This window comes from Loxodonta africana, chromosome 24, assembly GCF_030014295.1.
Source record: "Loxodonta africana isolate mLoxAfr1 chromosome 24, mLoxAfr1.hap2, whole genome shotgun sequence".
Taxonomy (NCBI): domain Eukaryota; kingdom Metazoa; phylum Chordata; class Mammalia; order Proboscidea; family Elephantidae; genus Loxodonta; species Loxodonta africana.
This window is the reverse complement of record NC_087365.1, coordinates 63,411,227-63,430,179: the sequence shown is the minus strand read 5'-3', so window position 1 is coordinate 63,430,179 and position 18,953 is coordinate 63,411,227. Positions and strand designations below refer to the sequence as shown.

Sequence of the window (18,953 nt, the reverse complement as noted above, 5' to 3'; positions counted from 1 at the left end):
GTGCTGAGTCGCCCTCTCGGCTGGCTGCCGGGTTAAAGAGCGAGCATTCTGGAAGCCATTGCTTCCCATGGTTACGCACCTCATACCCCAGTGTCCACAGTGAGTTGGTGGCTTTCTGTTTTGGGGGCCTTGTGCTCTTTCCCATTATAAAAATGTGGGTGCTTCTTTTGCTCTGACCTAACACATTTTACCTTAAAGTCTGTTGAATGATGATAGATCGTGAAGATTCCCTTGTGAATTGGCTCCCTCTCCTGAAAAGAAAAAAAAAAAAAAGATTGTTCCTGTGAGTTGGCTTGAAGGACTTGGCTTCTAGGAAGAAATGGAGGTTTTTTAAATCCATATTAAGGCCACAGATTTTGAAATGTGGTTTTCTCATCCTACTCCTTGTTCTCCTTTTCCCTGCTTGCCCCCCTGGCTTTGGTACAGCCAGCTCTGGCTATGAAATTGTACAGAGAGTGCTGGGGTCCCAACGGGAGGGCGAAAAATTTTGTTTTCTCCTCTTTCTGCCATTCTAGCTCAAGCACTTTGAGCGTCTTACAGGTGTGTTCGTGGGCCTTGTGTTCCGTGTCGTTAGTGGCGAGGAACAAGCCCTGTGGTATTGTTTGTGGATGGAAAAACCATGAAAAGGAGAACAACCTTTTCTGATGAACTAAAACGTTGCTGAATTAAAGGATAACAAGTGAGACTGTCAAGTTTGGCGATTTGTGATTTATGGAAGTGTTTGTTCAACAGTTGAATATCCATCAATAGTGCCTTTTGGCTCTTACTGAGATTAAAATATTACTAACTTGGCACTTTTAAACATCATTGTATAGGTAAAACATTACCAACCTAGGTATTGGTAAGCCTCAAGGTCTATCGGAAGTTGAGAAATGATGTGAGTATATTTTTCATTAGCATTTAGAGCTTTTAGGTTTTGACAGGTGTGTTCTTTGGGTCGTATTAGAGACACTCCCAAAGTTACTTTTTCGTGACCACACTGTTGTTATCCAGGACCTGCTCTGTGCCAGACTCTAGGCTGGGTTGGGGGCAAGCAGAACTAAAGCAGAGGCCGTGTGGTCTGTGGGGCTGGGCTGGGGCCAGGTGTAGGTGACAGAGCTAAGTGAGGACTGTCCAAGAGTTCAAAGGAGGATGGAGCTTGGACCAGGGGTGAGGGCGGAGGGGGCGGCTGAGAGCCTAAAGATGACTGGAGGGAAAGGGACCCCCAACATTGGGCCCACAGTGCCCGGATCCCTGCAAGTGCCCAGTCAGTATTTGTGGAGCGGAGAATGTTCTAACTTCTGTCTTTGTGAAGAGGAATGCCACGAGAGGGCAGGACTCCTCACAGGCAGCTTGTGGGATGGCTGGCCATAGGGGCTGGCACAAGAAGTGTGATAGTTTCCAAGTAGACCTTCTGAAGCTTTTGATCCACATGATTGTCATTTCTGTGAGTCCACACTCACGTGTGATTGCTATCTTTTCCGGAAAGCCCCAGGACTGCTCTCCAGCCAACCCTGGGGCACCCTTCGCATCTGCCTGTGGGTATGCTCCTTGAGGGTGTGAGTGCTCACGGTTCACGGGCTTTCCTTAGGAGGGGCCCGAACTAACAGGCCAGTCATTTCCAATTGCCAACAAAACTGAGAAGATCAGTGTATGCATGTGAAAGATCGCTTTTTAAAAATGCATTTATTTACATACGATTTGCTAGGACTGCTGCTTGTCTGGGGTACAGACGCTCTTCTGTTTGTAAGGTATTTTATTTTCTCTCATTGCTTCACCTCCCTTTCCACAAAATTTGTACTACTCAGAGAAAGTGAAGCCTCCCGTACGTAATAGAAGTCTCCTAACTCTCTAACGTGTTGCACACACACCAAAGTTCCAGGGGTGGGGAGGTCCCTCTGTGCCTTGGCTACACATTAACAAACCGGCTGCCATTGAGTCGACTCAGGACTTATGGTGACCCCATGTGTGTCAGAGTAGAACTTTGCTCCATAGGACTTTCAATGGCTGGTTTTTCAGAAGTAGATTGCCAGGCCTTTCTTCCAGGGTGCCTCTGGGTGGGCTTGAACCTCCAACCTCTCAGCAGCAAGCATGTTTACACCACCAGGGCCTCCCTGGGTTCACATAGAGGGTTTCAGGTGCCTCTGGAGAGGTGGGCACACTTCAGCAGTGCTGCACACCCGGCCTCAGGCAATCCCTTCTTGGTGTGGGTCCCCTGGCAAATGAAGGCTTTGACCTGCGATCTTCCAGGTCCCTTCTACTCTTGATGCTCGGGTGCACATATGTACCTGGAGAACGCATAGTAAGGCAGAGGCTGCCAACTGGCTGGAAGACTAAGTTGTTTGCCCAAACTAAGCATTTACCCATCTGCAGTGTTGAGTCACTGTTTTCCAGACTGGCCCCCCTGAAATCACCCCACAGAAAGTAACATGGGTTAGGTGCTGCCCTGAGGTGCAAAGGAGCGTGGAGACGGGCCCTCGTTTCCGTGGTGTGGGGGTAGGTCCACAGAAATAGGCTTTCTAGAGACACAAGGAACGTGGTCATCAGCTGAAGGTGGTCTGCACAGAAGAGGCTGTGGATGGAGCAGGTCCTGTAATTGGGAGGAAGAGCTTGTATAGAGAGCTCCGCCAGCACGTGGGGCTGCCTAGTAGAGATGCAGGGAGAGAGGAAGGTGATTATAGCGGGGGGGGGGGGGTGAAAGGGGCCTGGGTGCAGATGTAGTCACCAAGAGGCTGGAAGATTGGGGAGAAAGCGACCAGACCCTTTGGGTATGTTTGGATTTAGGTGGCACCCTGGTGGCTGAGCTCTCCTCTAGACTCTGCGATGTCAGGAGGAAGGAGGGCGGTCAGGGCCCAGGTGTCCAGGGCTTGTGTGGACTGGAAGGCCAGTGCCCCAACAGAAAGTTCCTAATCAGATGCTAGCAAAGATGGGCTTCTGAGCAAACTCAGCCTGGGGTGCGGTACCCTTCAAGTGTTAAGGCAGGTTTGCTTTGTCCTCTTGTCCTACCCGTTTAAAGTAATGAAGCTGCGAGTGTCCTTTTATTTAGTAAGTTCAAAGCCACTTTAGACTTTTTTTTTTTGGAGAGAGAAAGTAGTAGAAATGGCGTTTAATTTGGGGATTTTTTTTTTTCACATTTAACCATTTAATATGTTTGGGTTTATGTCTATCGATAATCGATCTACTTGTTTCACATTTTTTTTATTGTGGTAGATACATATGTGACAGAACATTTACCATTCCAACCTTTTGTGCATGTGCAACTCAGCGACAGACGTTTTTGAAAGAGGCAGAAATCACCCAGCTTCTTTTAGAGATGGACAATGAGCTCCCTGCGGAAGGTACCAGCAAACCCAGGGAGAACATAGCCGTGTTCCCTTCAGCCTTGGGGGAGCAGTGCCCCGACCCCTCAGAGGGAGCTGTGCCCCCCATTCCTCAGGGAGAGTTGTGCTTCCTGCCCTTCACAGGGAGCCGTGCCCTCCATCCCTTAGGGGAGCCGTGCCCCCCCATCCCTTAGGGGACCTGTGCCCCCTACCCATCAGGGGAGCTGTGCTCCCTCCGCTTCATGGGGAGCCACACCCCCTGCCCTTCATGGGGAGCCACATCCCCCGCCCTTCATGAGGAGCTGTGTCCCCCATCCCTCAGGGGAGCTCTGCAGTCAGGTATGGAGTCTGAGATGCTTGTCTCTGCTCTGTGTGGTCCTGATGCTGTCTTGTGGGCATGGTTGTGACCCATTCAGGGGATCGTGTGGGCGTGGTTGTGACCCATTCAGGGGATCGTGTGGGCGTGGTTGTGACCCATTCAGGGGATCTTGTGGGCGTGGTTGTGACCCATTCAGGGGATCGTGTGGACCTGGACAGTGCCTGGAGCCTCTGGCCTCTAAAGAAGCCCCAGGAGCCCGAACCCTGCACTTTCAGTCTTCACACTTGCCTGGGGAGGGGAGAGTTGACATGCTCTCCCACAAATACAAGGCCAGACAGGCTTGCAGACCCAGAAGTACCTTCCCACAGGAGCGAGGGTGTGGTGTGAATCAGGAGAAGGAGGAATGAGAAGATGAAGAAACCAAGGTGTCATCCTGGGGAGTGTGGTGGCCGAGGATGTGTCCTAGGCAGGGTGCTGGGATGCACCTGTCTCCCCGCCCTCAGGTCCTACAGGTGACGTGGGCATCTCAAAACTCCCTGTGTGCTCTGCTTAGTGAAGGAGGTGCTGTTGCTCCCAGCTTCCTGGCTCCAAGGTGCATCGGCCAGGGGACGGGCAGAGAGGATGCACTCCTCAGCTGTGGGGTGAGCCCAGCTCAGGGAACACAGAGAACTCCACAATGCTTACGATGTCAGCATCCTCTGCAGTCTTATCTTGGGGTGCGAGAGTCCCCAAATCCCCTGGGACATTTTTGAAAGTGTATGCACATGGGTGTTGTCCTGGGGAGAGTTTCCCAAGTTTTCAACAAATTCCCGTGCCACACACACACAAAAGGGCAGGCACCAGGCATCAGTGTTCTGTGGGCTTATTTCAGGTTTATTCAGACTCAGGAAGATTGGGTTTACGTTCTGTTTGTTCCCTAAGGAGTCCTGGTGGTGCAATGGTTTAGAGCTCAGCTACCAACTGAAAGGTTGGCCGTTTGAACCCACCAGTGGCTCCGCAGGGGAAAGACCTGGAGATCCACTTCTGTAAGAATTACAACCTAGAAAACCCTGTGGGGCAATTCCATTCTGCCACTTGGGGTCACTGTGAGTCCAAAATCTACTCGATGGCACTTAAAAACAACAGTTCATTTACGCTCTTTTGCCGGACCCTCCAGTCCCACCCAAAGCCCTATTTAACGTTGGGGTGGCTGGCATTCTAAGCAATGTTTACTTTTCTACCTGTTCTCTTGATCAGTGCTTTCTTCATCTGTGTCTAAGATGTGAATAGTAAGAATTCACTGTTGTGTAAGAGTTACAGGTGGCAAATCTTCCTGTGAGAACTTTATTAAATAAGAGAAAGTTAAAGAAGGTGTCCAGTGTGCTGAGTGGGCGACTAGTTCTTCCTGGCTGGTAAGTTCTGTGGTGAGTGGCAGACTTTTCTTGTGTTTTGGGAGTTCTGAGTAACTTCATGAAGGTGCTGTTTCCTGTGATTTGAAGTGACTGCTGCTGCCCATATTCCCATTTGTAAGTTTTGACTTCTGAAGGGAAACCAAGGGAGTTGGTTGGTATACGTGAAACTATAAAAACCAAACCTGATGCTGTTGAGTGCATTCTGAACTCATAGCGACCCTGTAGGACAAAGTAAAACTGTCCCACTGGGTTTCCAAGGAGCTTCAAACTGCCGACCTTTTGGTTAGCACCCAAGCTCTTAACCACTTCGCCACCAGGGCACTTATTAAGCAATAGCTGATGTTCTTATCCAAAGGGAATGGACATTTTAGCATTAATACCACTCTTTGTACTTTAAATAGTTAACGGTGTGCCTAATTATTATATATTCTCATTTTTGCTTCCCTTTTTTGGTTTTACATGGGTAACTCCCAAAAATAGGAATTTTACCTATTTCTCCATGAGGATATACTTATTGTTGGTTGCCTATAGTGATAATGGAAACCTGTGTCTGTATTATTTCATTGCTTTTGTTTTACTCTGTATGAGGACTTTTTTTCTTTAACCTCAGAGTGTTTTGGGGAACTTTCCAGAAGTACCAACTGACCTGCTGGCCAGCTGAGCAGAGTGGCTTTAACACTGGCTATGTTTGACTTTTCCATTTTTTCTTGTGTTGCTGGCAAAATGAGACAAGAGCAAGGAGTTAAAAGGTGACACTGCTTTGTCCTTTTTAGTTAAAGGTGGTTTAGCGGTTGTTTATGGAAATTCCATTGGACAAAACAGTAAACATCTTGGGGTATCGAAAAGTTATATTTTTAACTCCCTTGCACCTCCTCTTCTGGTCAGCTTCTCTGCTGCTATTGTTTTGCTTTTTTTCAGCATCCACAGAGGTGCAGCTCAGGCCTCCAGGATTTTGCTGTGGACCTCTGGAGGCCACTGGGCAGGGCTTGGTTATTCAGGACACCATCGCACAGTGCTTCCGGGGGCCAGGGGGCTCTTGGGGATGGGGCATTGCTGTCCCCTTTTCTCACCTCTTCTCACACTCAGGATACCTCCCAACCCCTGGACAAAGGCCTTGACTCCACAGGCAGCTGGGCTGAGGTACAGACCCCTCTGCAGATTCCCCGGGTCTCAGCCAGGTGGCCAGCGGAGTTCGCTCTCAGCCTGGAACTGCCAGTCCCTTGGAACTTCCTAAAACGTTGAAACCACGGTCTGTGTAGGATTGGACACCAGATTAAATTCAGTTTACAGCATTTGCATCCTTTAATTACACATGTTCCCAATTCTGTAAAAGTTACATCATTCTTTTATAATCTAATTGTATTTTAAAAGGTATTTGGGAGTTTTCAAATGTATGCAGAGTTAGAGGACATGTCTCCTCGAGTGGATCCTGCTCTTCTTGTTTGTTTTCTCTCCTTCAGTTTCTTTTTTTCCAGAGCGTTTAAAGCAAATCGGACGTTTCACTCTGCCTTTGAGTACTTTACTTGGTGTACTAGTTTTCTGGGGCTGCTCTAACAAAGTACCACAAATGTAGGGGGGTTGCTTCTAAGTACAGGAGTGTGTTCTCTCTGAGTTCTGGAGGTAGAAGTCCAAATTCAGGGCATCCGCAGGCCGTGGTCCCTCCAAGGCTCTAGGGGAGGATCCTCCCTCCTTTCTTCTGGCTTCTGGTGGCCTCAGGGGCTCCTTGGCTTGTGGCAGCAGCATCACTCCATCTTCATGTGGCTGTCTTCCCCGTCTGTCCCTGTGTCTCTTCTCTCTTACAAGGATACCACTCAGATGGGATTAGGACCACCCCATTCCAGTGCTACCTCATGTTAACTGATAGCATCTGTGGAGACCCTATTTCTAAACAAGGCCATGCTCACAGGGGCGAAGAGTTAGGGTTATCTGTCCAGCGCTCCATCGAGGAATTTCCTTTTGCTCCTCAGATGTCAATGTTGAGGAGGTCTTGGCTTGGTCCTCTGGAAGGATGGTGGGTCTTGGGGGAGGAAAGGAAGGCACAGTCTGTTCTTCTCAGCCACTCTGTAGTAGCTCTAAGGTTTTAGGTGTGCTGGTGGCTCCCGGGACAGCTGGAGGGTGAGAGGGCAAGGGGGCCTGGGAGGGCCCTGGGAAGGCAGCCTCCATGTCACTTGGTCCCCATTCCACTGCAGCCCCACGTCCACCCAGCATTCTCCCACTGTGACCACATCCATCCACGTCCACCCAGCATTCTCCCACTGTGGCCATGTCGACCCACATCCACCTAGCATTTTCCCATTGTGGCCACATCCACCCACGTCCACCCAGCATTCTCCCACTGTGGCCACATCCACCCACGCCCACCCCACGGCAGCCCCTTACCCTGTGGGGACGTGGAGTTCACGCTCCTCCTGTGGGGTGCTGGGACCTGGGGCAGAGCCAGAAGGAACCGACACGGACACACCGAGGCTCCAGTGCAGCCGAGGGAGACGAGTGTGAGTTGCTGGGTCTGACCTGGATGATGGTGCCCACCGCCTTCCTGTACCCGATCCCAGCACGGGGGCGTGTGTCTAATTTCTGTACCTTATCATAAGGAGCCTGCTTTGGAGGAAAGGGTGTTTGAGCGGATGTGCTGGAACTATGTGAGCTAGCCTGTGCCTCGGTGGGGTACCCCTGCAACTCATGGGGGACTATGCCCTGAGCCCCACTGGGGGACCCTGCCACATGCACCCTGGGGGACCACACCCCACACGCTGCCGGGGGACTCTGTGAGTACAGACCACACCCCACACGCTGCCGGGGGGCTCTGTGAGTGCAGTCGGCTGCAGTCTCTGCTCCAGTTTCGCCTGGTCTGTTTCTGGGCGCCTGCACAGTTGTTGCTTTTAGCACCCCTGTAGCTGGTTTTGTTTGGTCCTAACATGTCATGGTCTCATCTTCTAGTTGTTGGGCATTTGGTTGTTTCTTACTTTTCACCACAACAATGGCAAGGGCAGGAACACCTCTGAGCACATTTCCTTTTGGATTACTTCCTTGGAGCAGAGTCACAAAAGTAGAAGCAGGGGTCCAGAAGATAGGCACTCGGAAAGCTCTGTCTGTGATGCGGGCTGGGTTCCGGAAAAACGGCCCCCACCTGCCCACCCCTGCCTGGCACTGTTGCCTTTGAGTATTTATGACTTTAAGTTAGTTTCTGCCAGTTTCGTACGCTCAGGTTTTTCTCTGAGATCTTGTCTCAGGGTCACTTGGTTTTTTTTTTTTTTTTTAGGCCCTGGCCAGAAACGTTTAAAACGTCAGCATTTAAGTTAAACTTAACTGCAGCTGTAGGATTAATTTTGGCTTTACAAGGAGGTGAGAAGGGGCGATGGGGCCCATTTAGGGGTCACCCAGCACCCCTGGCTAAGACAACGCAACGATTGCCAGTGACAGGCGTCTGGTGCCCGTTTTTTCCCCCCACAGGGTCCAGTGGAGGGCCGTGGTGAGAACCCTGTCCTCTAGGGCTGCTTACTGGTCTGTGTAGCCCAGACCCGTGATGGCTCTCTTGCTCCCATGGTCACCACACGGGTGCACAGGAGACACAGTGTTCGTCCCGCAGACATTTGCCACAGCTGCTGTTCTGCACAGGTTGAGGATGAGGAACCCTATGGCAGCAGCCTGGGCTTTTCTGTGGCTGTGGCCAGGCGGTCAGGTGGGTGGGCGGGTGACCCCCCCCCCGCCCCCAGGGCCTGAGAACTTGTCCTCCTCTGCTTGGACCAAGCCTGCACTTTGAAAAAAAATGTGGTGAAATTTCTATCACACGCTCTTTACTGTTGTAGCCATTTTTAAGTTGCAGTTCACTGGCATTCATTCCATTCACTGTGCTGTGCACACCCCCCCATCCATTTCCAGAGTCTTCACCCCAAACACACCCTGTGCCACGGAATGCCTGTACCTTTGTGCCCATTCCAGGTCAGGTCTCGCATGACACCACGTGTGCTCTGAAGCCTGGTTGGTAAAGCCATCTGGGGCCCTGGCCTTGCCTATCGTGGGTCCCGCAGCCGGGAGTGACCCTGCCCCAACTCTTGTGGTCAGTTTACAAGTGTCTGTTTGAGTCCTTGCTTTCAAGTCTCTGGGGTACATACCAAGGGGCAGCATTGCTGGGTCACGTGGTAGTTGAACTGCCAAACTGTTTCCCAAGCAGCTTCACCATTTTGCATTCTCACCAGCAATGGGTGACAGTTTCCATTTTTCCACATCCTCACCAACACTTGTTGGTTATGAACTGAAGTTTTAGTGCTAAGACCTGTGGAATTTTACCCCTCCAATTTAAGGATGGAAGAGTCTGTTCAGTCGCTCTACACGTCTTCACTGCACGCCTCCTGGGAGCCCCTGCGGAAGGATGGGCAGGCAGAGCCTCAGCTTAGATGGGTGTTTGGGAGGGGGCCTTGGTCCGCAGGTGCACAGGAGGAGGGCCTGACCTCAGCTGACATCCCAGCAGGTAGTGGGAGGCTGAGAAGGGGCTGCAGGAGGCTCTGGGTTTGTGAGCTGGGCCAGAGCTCAAGGAACTGAAAAAGGGCAGAGAGCAAGCACACGAGGGAAAGAGCAGTCAGGCTGCAGGGTGGGCAGGGCAGGCTGGCAGAGCCTGGCCAACTCAGGGCAGCGGCAGGGAGAGAGGCAGTTGATCGGGGTCTAGCAGATGGTACCCCAGCAGGCAGAGGCAGTGGGGGTTCAGTGGTAGAATTCTCACCTCCTGAGCAAAAGACTGGGTTTGATTCCCAGCTAATACACCGTATGCACAGCCACTACCCATCTCTCGCTGGAAGCTGCATGTTGCTATGAAGGTGAACAGGTTTTAGCGGCGCTTCTGGACTAAGACGGACTAGGAAGAAAGGCCTAGTGGTCTGCTTAAAAAATCAGCTGATGAAAACCTCATGGATCACTTCCTAGTCCGATCATGGGGATGGGGCAGGACCAGGCGGAGTGCTGCCCGCTGTACACGGGGTCACGGGCCAGGGCCAGCTCACTGGCATCTAACAACAACAGTCAACTTTATTAACGAGTAATTCAGTCAACCAGCTGCACTCATTTAAAGAGTAAAATCTGGTGAGTTCAGACAGGTGTCTACACCCATGAAGCTACCTGCAGAATCAGGATCCAGAGCACACCCTTCACCCCAAAAATGCCCTTGTGGCCCTTTATAGTACCCCCTCTGCCTCCACCCCCTGGCAACTGCTGATCTGCCTCTGTCGATACCGGTTAGTCGGTATTTTCTAAAATTTCTCCTGAAGGGAATCACGTGCTTCCTCGTGTGGGAAAGGTGAGAGGAGGTGCCCAGTGTGTTATCTAGCTTCTTGCACGCAGCACAGATTCATACGTGTTGTTTGGTGGACATGACTTACTGAGTAGGGTGGGGGGGCGGCTCTGTGGGGAAGCCTTTTTCAAGGCTGCATGGATTTCTTTTCATTGCTGAGCTATATCCATTATTTAGGTAGACTCCACTTTGTTTGTTTACTCACCTGTTCATTGGACATTTGGGGTGTTTCCAGATTTTGACTATCATGCATAAAGCTGCAACGAACATCTCTGTATAAGTCTTTGGTGGGCGTGTATTTTCATTTTTCTTGGGATAGACTTAGCAGTGGAACAGTTGGGTCACATGGGAGGTGTATGTTTATCCTCGTAAGCTACTGCCGAGCTGTTTCCCAAAGTGGCTGTACCACTTTACATTTCCGTCAGCATGTATGAGGGTTCTACTTGCCCCACGTCCTTGACAGGACTTGTTATTGTCATTCTTTTTAATTTTAACCACCGGGTAGGTGTGAAGTGGTATCTCATTGTGGTTTAAATTTGCATTTCCCTAGTGACTAATGATGTTGAGCATCTTTTCATGTTTGGCCATCCATATATCTTTCTTATGACGTGTCCGTTCAAAATGTTTGCCCATTTTTAATATTTAACCAAAATAATAATAAAGAGCAGCTTTGAGCAGTAGGACCAACTTGCCTTGTGGGGCCCAGGGAGCTGCTTGGCCATCCGTGACCAGAATTGGAAGAGTTTGGCTCTAAAGCTAATGACATCTTGCTTGCTTCCACATTAAAAGGATTGTCTGTTAGATTAAATTTTAAGAACATTTTTAAATAACAAGCGTAAGTTAAGTATAACCAAGATGCAGAAGCTGTGTCAAAGGCAAAAACGGAGGTGAGGTACGGATGTGGTAAGACAGATTTGAGTTGATGTTTGAGAAAGACATTCCTGTTTTAAGAGTTGGTGATGTTCCAAAGAGCCAGACTTTTCTGTAAAGGCAGGGAGAAGTGCGGAGGCAGGGTGTCGGCTGGTCCTGCAGCTGCCCACCCTCGGCCCGGCCAGTAGGGGGAGTCCCGAGGCCACAGCGCAGCATCCACCCTGGTCAGTTCGCAGGACCTGATGTTTATCTGGATACAGCAGGGACACAAGGTCCAAATTACTTCAGTTCTTTGACATTTTTGTTAGAACAAATAGCTTCTAGTATAGCTCCTTAGGGACAAAGGCAGGGAAAAAGCCACCCTGCTCCTCCTCTTGTACTTTGAACACACGATGCAGCGAATGAAATCTGTTGGCGGCGGTCTCCGATCTCATGGTTCTTGTGCATTCTAAGACTCGGTGATTTCCGTGCCTTTCCCACGAAGCACCAATAGTCACATGCGGGTGTGGGGTTGAGTAGTGAACGGACATTTTCAGTAGCGTCGCTTCTGTTTATAGTCTCCAAAAATAGCTTTACATTTGCTGTCCCGTTACCATCAGACATTGGAAGGAGAACCTTCTTGGAATGTGCCCTGTTATGTCCCAGATGACCTCGTGTGGTTGGAATGTTGAGGGGTCAGTTCAGTTTAAATGATGAGTCTAAAGACGTCAGCTGCCCCTTTCTCTATGGCATCACCTGACACGCACGTTGTCCCCAGGGACAGTCAGACAGGTTCCTCACTCAGAGGGGGCTGACTGGAGCAGAGCGCTGGTGGTTCAGGTTGCAGGGTGGCCTGTGTCACTGGGGACCTCAGCCCCATGTCCTTTTTCCCTGGATTGCCGTGCTGATGTTAACAGCAATCATTTGGAGCCCCCATGGGGCAGAAGACACATGCGTCTTCCTGGGCTTTGTGGTCCCGAACGGTCGGTTTTGGAGCTAGGCTCCATGCTGGCTCATTTTGAGGCCATCGGTAGGCATTTGGCATCTTTGAGCTTCAGATCCCTGCCTGCACTGTAGGGATGACCTTCACTCTTTCCAGGGGCTGCCGGGATTTGAAGTGCCTCGGTGCCTGGGCCCAGCTGCAGCCCTCCTGCCACCCAGGCCCCCTTGGTCCTGAATATGTGGTTCCCTGTGGCTGGGGTGGGTGATGGCACCTCCCAGCCTTGCTTGGGGAGGTGACCTGTTGTTGGAGGTTCTGATCCTGGGATGTGGATTCAGGCTGTCCTGGTCCCAAAGCAGTTGTGCTGAAGTCTGTTTCCCAAGTGATCCTGTTTGCAGTTGAAGTATCTTGAGATTTGTTGTCGTGTGCTGTTGAGTCAGTTCCAACTTACAGAGGCCACATGTGACAGAGCAGGACTGCCCCAGGGGGCTTCCTAAGCGGTAATCTTACAGGAGCAGATTGCCGGATCTTTTCTCCTGTGAAGCAGCGGCAAGTGGGTTCAAACTGCTGACCTCTTGGTTAGCAGCGAAGTGCTTTACCCATCGCACCACAGGGCTCCTATCTTGAGATTGTTGTTAGGTGTCGTTAAGTCAATTCCAACGCGTAGAGAGAGACCCTGTGTACAACAGGACAAAACACCATCTAGTCCTGCACCGTCCTCACAGTCGTTCTGTGCTTGAGCCCGTTGTTGTAGCCACTCTGTCAGTCTGTCATGTTGAGGGTCTTCCTCTCTTTTGCTGACCCTCTACTTTACCAAGCATGATGTCCTTCTCCAGGGACTGGTCCCTTCTGGTGACATGTCCAAAGTACTTGAGACAAAGTCTCGCCATTCTCCCTTCTAAGGAGCTTTCTGGCAGTACTTCTTCCAAGACAGATTTGTTCATTCTTTTGGCAGTCCAAGGCCTATTCAAAGGCGTCAGTTCTTCTTCGGTCTTCCTTATTCATTGTCCAGCTCTCCCATGCGTATGAGGCAACTGAAAATACCATGGCTGGGGTCAGGCTCACCTTAGTCCTCAAAGTGACATCTTTGCTTTTGAACACTTTAAAGAGGTCTTTTGCAGCAGATTTGCCCAATGCAACACAGCATTTGATTTTTTAACCGCTGCTTCCATGGGCATTGATTGTGGATCCAAATAAAATGAATCCTTGGCAACTTCAATCGTTTCCCTGTTTTTTATGATGTTGCTTATAGGTCCATTTGTGAGGATTTTTGTTTTCTTGATGTTGAGGTGTAATCCATACTGAAGGCTCTGGTCTTTGATCTTCATCAGTAAGGGCTTCAGATTCTCTTCACTTTCAGCAAGGTTGTGTCATCTGCATATCACAGGTTCTTACTGAGTCTTCCTAAGCCTGATGCTGCATTCTTCTTCATATAGTCCAGCTTCTTGGATTATTTGCTTAGCATACAGATTGAATAAATATGGTGAAAGGATACAGCCCTGATTCACACGTTTCCTGATTTTAAACCATGCAGTATCCCCTTGTTCTATTCAAACAACTGGCTCTTAGTCTAGCTACAGGTTCCTCATGAGCACAATTAAGTATTTTGGAATTCCCATTCTTCAAAATATTACCCATAATTTGTTATGATCCATATAGTTGAATGCCTTTGTGTAGTCAGTAAAACACAGGTAAACATCTTTTTGATATTCTCTGCTTTCCGCCAAGATCCATCTGACATCAGCAATGATATCCCTCATTCCAAGTCCTCTTCTAAATCCGGTTGAATTTCTGGCAGTTCCCTGTAAATGTACTGCTGCAACTGTTTTTGAATGATCTTTAGCAAAATTTTACTTGTGGGGGTTATTAATGATATTGTTTAATAATGTCCACATTCTGTTTGACCACCTTTCTTTGGAATGGGCACGTATATGGATCTCCTCCGGTCAGTTGGCCAGGTAGCTGTCTTCCAAATTTCTTGGCATAGACGAGTGAGCGCTCCCAGCATTGCATCTGTTTTTTGAAATATCTCATTTGGTATTCCATCAACTCCTGGAGCCTTGTTTTTCACCAGTGCCTTCAGTGCAGCTTGGACTACTTCCTTCAATACCATCGGTTCCAGATCATATGCTACCTGACATGGTTGAATATCGACCAATTCTTTTCAGTATGGTGACTCTGTATTCCCTCCATCTTCTTTTGATGCTTCCTGTGTCATTTAATATTTCCCCCAGAGAATCCTTCAGTACTGCAACTCGAGGCTTGAATTTTTCCTTTAGTTCTTTCAGCTTGAGAAATGCCGAGTGTGTTCTTCCCTTTTGATTTTCTAACTCCAGATCTTTGCACATGTCATTATAATACCGTCTTCTCAAGCTGCCCTTTGAAATCTTCTGTTCAACTCTTTTACTTTGTCCTTTCCTCCATTTGCTTTAGCTGCTGTACATTCAAGAGCGGGTTTCAGAGTCTCTTTTGACATCCGTTTTCGTCTTTTCTTTCTTTCCTGTCTTTTTAATGACCTTTTGCTTTCTTCATGTATGATGTCCTTGATGTCATCCCAAAACTCTTCTGGTCTTAAGTCAATGTTCAATGAGTCAAATCTATTCTTGAGATGGTCTCTAGATTTAGGTGGGATATACTCAAGGTCATACTTTGGCTCTTGTGGACTTGTTGTAATTTTCTTCGGCTTCAGCTTGAACTTGCATGTGAGCAATTGATGGTCTGTTCCGCAGTCAGCCCCTGGCCTTGTTTTCACTGGCGATATGGAGCTTCTTCATCATCTCTTTTCAGAGGCGGCCAATTTGATTCCTGTGTATTCCATGTGGTGTGGTCCATGTGTATAGTCACCGTTTATGTTGTTGAAAAAAGATACTTGCAATGAATAAGCCATCGGTCTTGCAAAATTCTATCCTGTGATTTTTGGCATTGTTTCTGTCACCAAGGCCGTATTTTCCAACCATCAATCCTTCTTTGTTTCCAACTTTTGCACCAATAATTATCAATGCATCTTGAGTGCATGGTTGATCAGTTTCAGACTGCAGAAGTTGGTAAAAATCTTCAATTTTCCTCATTTTGGCATGAGCGGCTGGTGCGTAAATTTGAAGAATAGTCGTGTTAGCTGGTCTTCCTTGTGGGCGCTTGGATGTTATCCCGTCACTGACAAGGTCGTACTTCAGGATAGATCTAAAGTGTTCTTTTTGAAGATGAATGTGATGCCATCCCTCTTCACTTTATCCCTCTTGACATAGTAAACCATACGATTGTCAGATTCAGAATGGCCAATACCAGTCCATTTCAGCTCGCTAACGCCTAGGGTATTGATCTCTGCGTGTCCCATTTAGTATTTGATGATTGCCAGTTTTCCTAGACTCATACTTTGTACATTCCACGTTCTGATTATTAAGGGGTATGCAGCTGTTTCTTCTCATTTTGAGTTGTGCCACATCAGGAAACAAAGGCCCCGAAAGCTTGACTCTATTCAGGTCTTTAAGGTCGACTATTCTTTGAGGAGGCAGCTCTTCCCCGGTCGTGTTTTGAGTGCCTTCCAACCCGAGGGGCTCACTTCTGGCACTATATCAGACAATGTTCTGCTGCTATTCATAAGGTTTTCACTGGCCAATTTTTTCAGAAGCAGACCGCCAGATCCTTCTTCCTTGTCTGTCTTATTCTGGATGCTCTGCTGAAACCTGCCCACCATGAGTGACTCTGCTGGTACTTGAAATACTGGAAACATAGCTTCCAACACACAAGCCACCACAGTACAACAAGCTGACAGGCGAGTGGTGGATCTTGAGGTTAACGAACTATAAACAAAATAAGTACTAGAGAACCTACAGAAGAAATACATACAACACAGAGGTGGTGTTTGGACAAAAAAACCCAGAGCAATGGTAGGTCTTGTATAACCTTTGTGTCGTCTCAGAAATCAGTGTGCTGATAGATACCCCCATTGGCTCCCCTTGGTCTCACTCCCTAGCACCACTATGAACAGGAGGTGCCCACACATGGCCTTCTGAATATGCAGAAGTGCCTGTGAGCCTGTATAGCAGATAATTCGAAAATGAAGGAAATACCTGTTCAAAGGTGTGTGTCCTGTGAGCAGGTGTGTGTCTGTGAACATATGTGTATTCTGTGGACAGGTGTGCTTCATGTGAGCAAGTGTGCATCTGTGAAAAGGTGGGCATCCTGTGAGCAGATGTGCATCCTATGAACAGGTTTGTGACCTGTGAGCAGGCGTGTGTGGGTGAGTGGGTGCCCTGTGAACAGGTGTGTGTGTGTTAGCAGGTATGCGTCTGGGAGCAGGTGTGCATTCTATGGGCAGGTGTGTACCCTGTAGGCAGATGTGTGCCTGTGAGCAGGCGTGCATCTGTGACCAGGTGCTCGTCTGTGAGCAGATGTGTGTCCATTAGACTGTATGCTTCACCAGGGCAAGAAGGTGTCGTTCCGTCGTTTGCCTCAAAGAAAAAAGTCATGAGTGTGCTTTAGTCTCACGTCTCTCTCCTACTTGTCAAACCAGTGTGTGATATGACCGGCCACACTGCCCAGGATGTTTCCGTTTTTAGGACTCAGCTGCCAAAAAGCAGCTGGGAGGCAGCCCCTCTGCAGCCACTCTGCCGCGGCGTGGGCGACCTGGCCTCCCTGGGCGCCCTACAGATAGGACATCGTGGAGCCTGAAACTGAAACATCCTCTTAAGACTCCCCCAGGCTTGGAGGAGGCCGTTACCCTTGACACCCCCAGCAGAGGAGCGGCTCTTAGGTGCCCACTTCCTTTTCTTTCTAAGTGTACAACGAACTTTTTTTCTCGAATGAGAATTTTATCATTTTTTCATTACAAAATCTGTATGAAATATGTAACTGATTTTTAAGTGGCCATGGTTGGATAATTATTCAGAACTTTCAATTTTAGTCGAAATTATTTTAGAAGCACAAATCCTGTGAGGTCGTCATTATGTCTGTAAAGTGTTACTGCTTTTCCTTTTTGTTGTCCCTCTGGCTGTTAAAGGATCTGTTTTACTGACCAGTAAAGAGACTTCTTATCCAACAGGGAATCAAGTAACCAGATGGTCAGCTTCCTAGTGCTACTACAGCCTGAAGCTTGGGAGATGCCCCCTCAGATTGCCATTTGCGCATGGGCTTGGATATTAAGTTGATGCTTTGCTTTTAAATGACGATATTTTCCTCAGTTTAAAGTGTACTTCAGCCCCCTCCCTCAGCTCTGGTTGTCTGGGCACCTTGAGGCTACCTGGTAAGGCTGCACCTTGTTTGAACGCCTGTCTCCCCCAGAAGGTCCGTACACTCAGCGGTGGGCCCCAGGGGGCTCCAGCCACAGGGTCTGTGAGCACAGCCCCTCCCACTGCCTGGGTAGAAACGGCTTTCTTCTCCACTTTGGGGATAGACACCTGCGCCCACAGGGGTTGGAGCAAGAGGCATGTCCTCACCCTGTCTCCCGGCTGGGAGGCCGCGGGGTTGGATCTGGTTTTGTCCTTGGCTGTGGCCCCAGCTCCCGGCCCTGCCTGGTGCAGGGGGTGCCCGGGTTCAGATCTAGCACACTTGGTGTTGTGGGTCCAGGCCCCCAGGTCCCCGACCCTCTGGTGGTTGTCCTGCCATCACATCCATGTCCACAGCCGAAAAGACGCTGAGGAGGAGGAGGGGCTGGCATGGCCCCTGGAACACATGGTGTACCAGCTGCAAGGGAGGCTGGGAAATTCCCACCATCGCAGGCAGTGACAGACCAGCCCTTACACGAGTGGAGGAGGGAGTGGGGCTGCAGCTCCTGTGCCATACCTAGTAGTAACGGACGACTGCTTCCCCACAGGGCATTTTGAAGACTGTTTCAGGGAATGTTTGCTTGAACATATCTTGTACCAATGAAGGTCTGCATGTTCGTCGTAACAACACTGAATTTAAAAAGACACAAATGCGATCTCCTCTGGCCCTCGAGGTGGCCGCACATAATAGCAGCTCAGGGCGACTCTTCATGGGGAGAACACGGACCTCCCGTGTTCGACTGGACTCACTGAGTTTTTCCTACTGAACCTATTTTAGCGTTTCAGTGCCCTCTATGGCTTGACTATCAGGTGGGAACGTAGAGCATTTAATAGGGCAGGACGGTGCCTCATCAGCTTATCTTTCTGGGGCAGCAGCGAGAAACAGAGGGAGGCCAAAAACGGTTCTATGATCCAGTCCAGTAGGTGCACAGGGGTTAGGGGGAGAGCTATGGAAAAAGATTCCGGAGTGTTCTGAGATTCTGTAAAACAGTGCCCACCACTGGCATCTGGGAGTTGTAATTCCTTTTTCGATGCTTCCCGGGTGTGGACCTTCCCAGGGGCTGGGCTGATTGCCCGGTCCCACAGGTTTGAGCGACGAGCCTCTTGGGAGCTGGTTCCGCTCAGATTTGGGGATGTTTTTAGGGGCTACCAGTGTTTGCTATAACTCTCACTGCCGTGTGGGCTCAGCATGGGAATTTGTTTTTTAAGGGATGAAGGCCCCCACTTGGGTTATTTCATCTTGGTTTTCAGCTCGGGCAGGAAAGTCATACTACTGACAGGTGTCTTCATGATTCTGGGGGACTTGCTTCTTGCCTGGGATCTGGGTGCTGTGTGTGAATTTAGTGTGCAGCTCCAGTTGTGGACGTGGGGGGCTTCGAGCTCCAGAGTGTCATGCGGCACACACTTGGGAATCCGCCTGCATGCCATGCCATCCGGCGTTTGCTGCCATGTGTTCTTCGGTTGCCCCTTTCTGCTCCCTGTTGTAGATGACGACACAGGCATTTCTTGGTGTACAGCTGGAGTCCAGACTGCGCAGACCCCGACCCACCATCACGAGCTGCCGGTGGCGGTGGAGACGGCTGAGGTCTGCTCACCCCCTCTGCCAACTC

The 18,953-nt window shown here is 49.5% G+C and overlaps 1 protein-coding gene across 2 annotated transcripts in view; it reads left to right on the top strand.

Annotated features, from left to right (window-relative positions):
• Positions 1-18,953, top strand: part of ZBTB46 (zinc finger and BTB domain containing 46) — a 50,174-nt gene that overhangs the window by 2,337 nt on the left and 28,884 nt on the right. The window contains exon 1 of one of the 2 annotated variants that reach the window (XM_003421760.3): positions 2,684-18,928. The exons of the other annotated variant lie outside the window; for it this stretch is intronic. The gene's annotated coding sequence lies outside the window, so the exon portion shown is untranslated. Of the gene's footprint in view, positions 1-2,683; positions 18,929-18,953 lie in introns of those variants that run through there. 2 annotated transcript variants of the gene reach the window in all.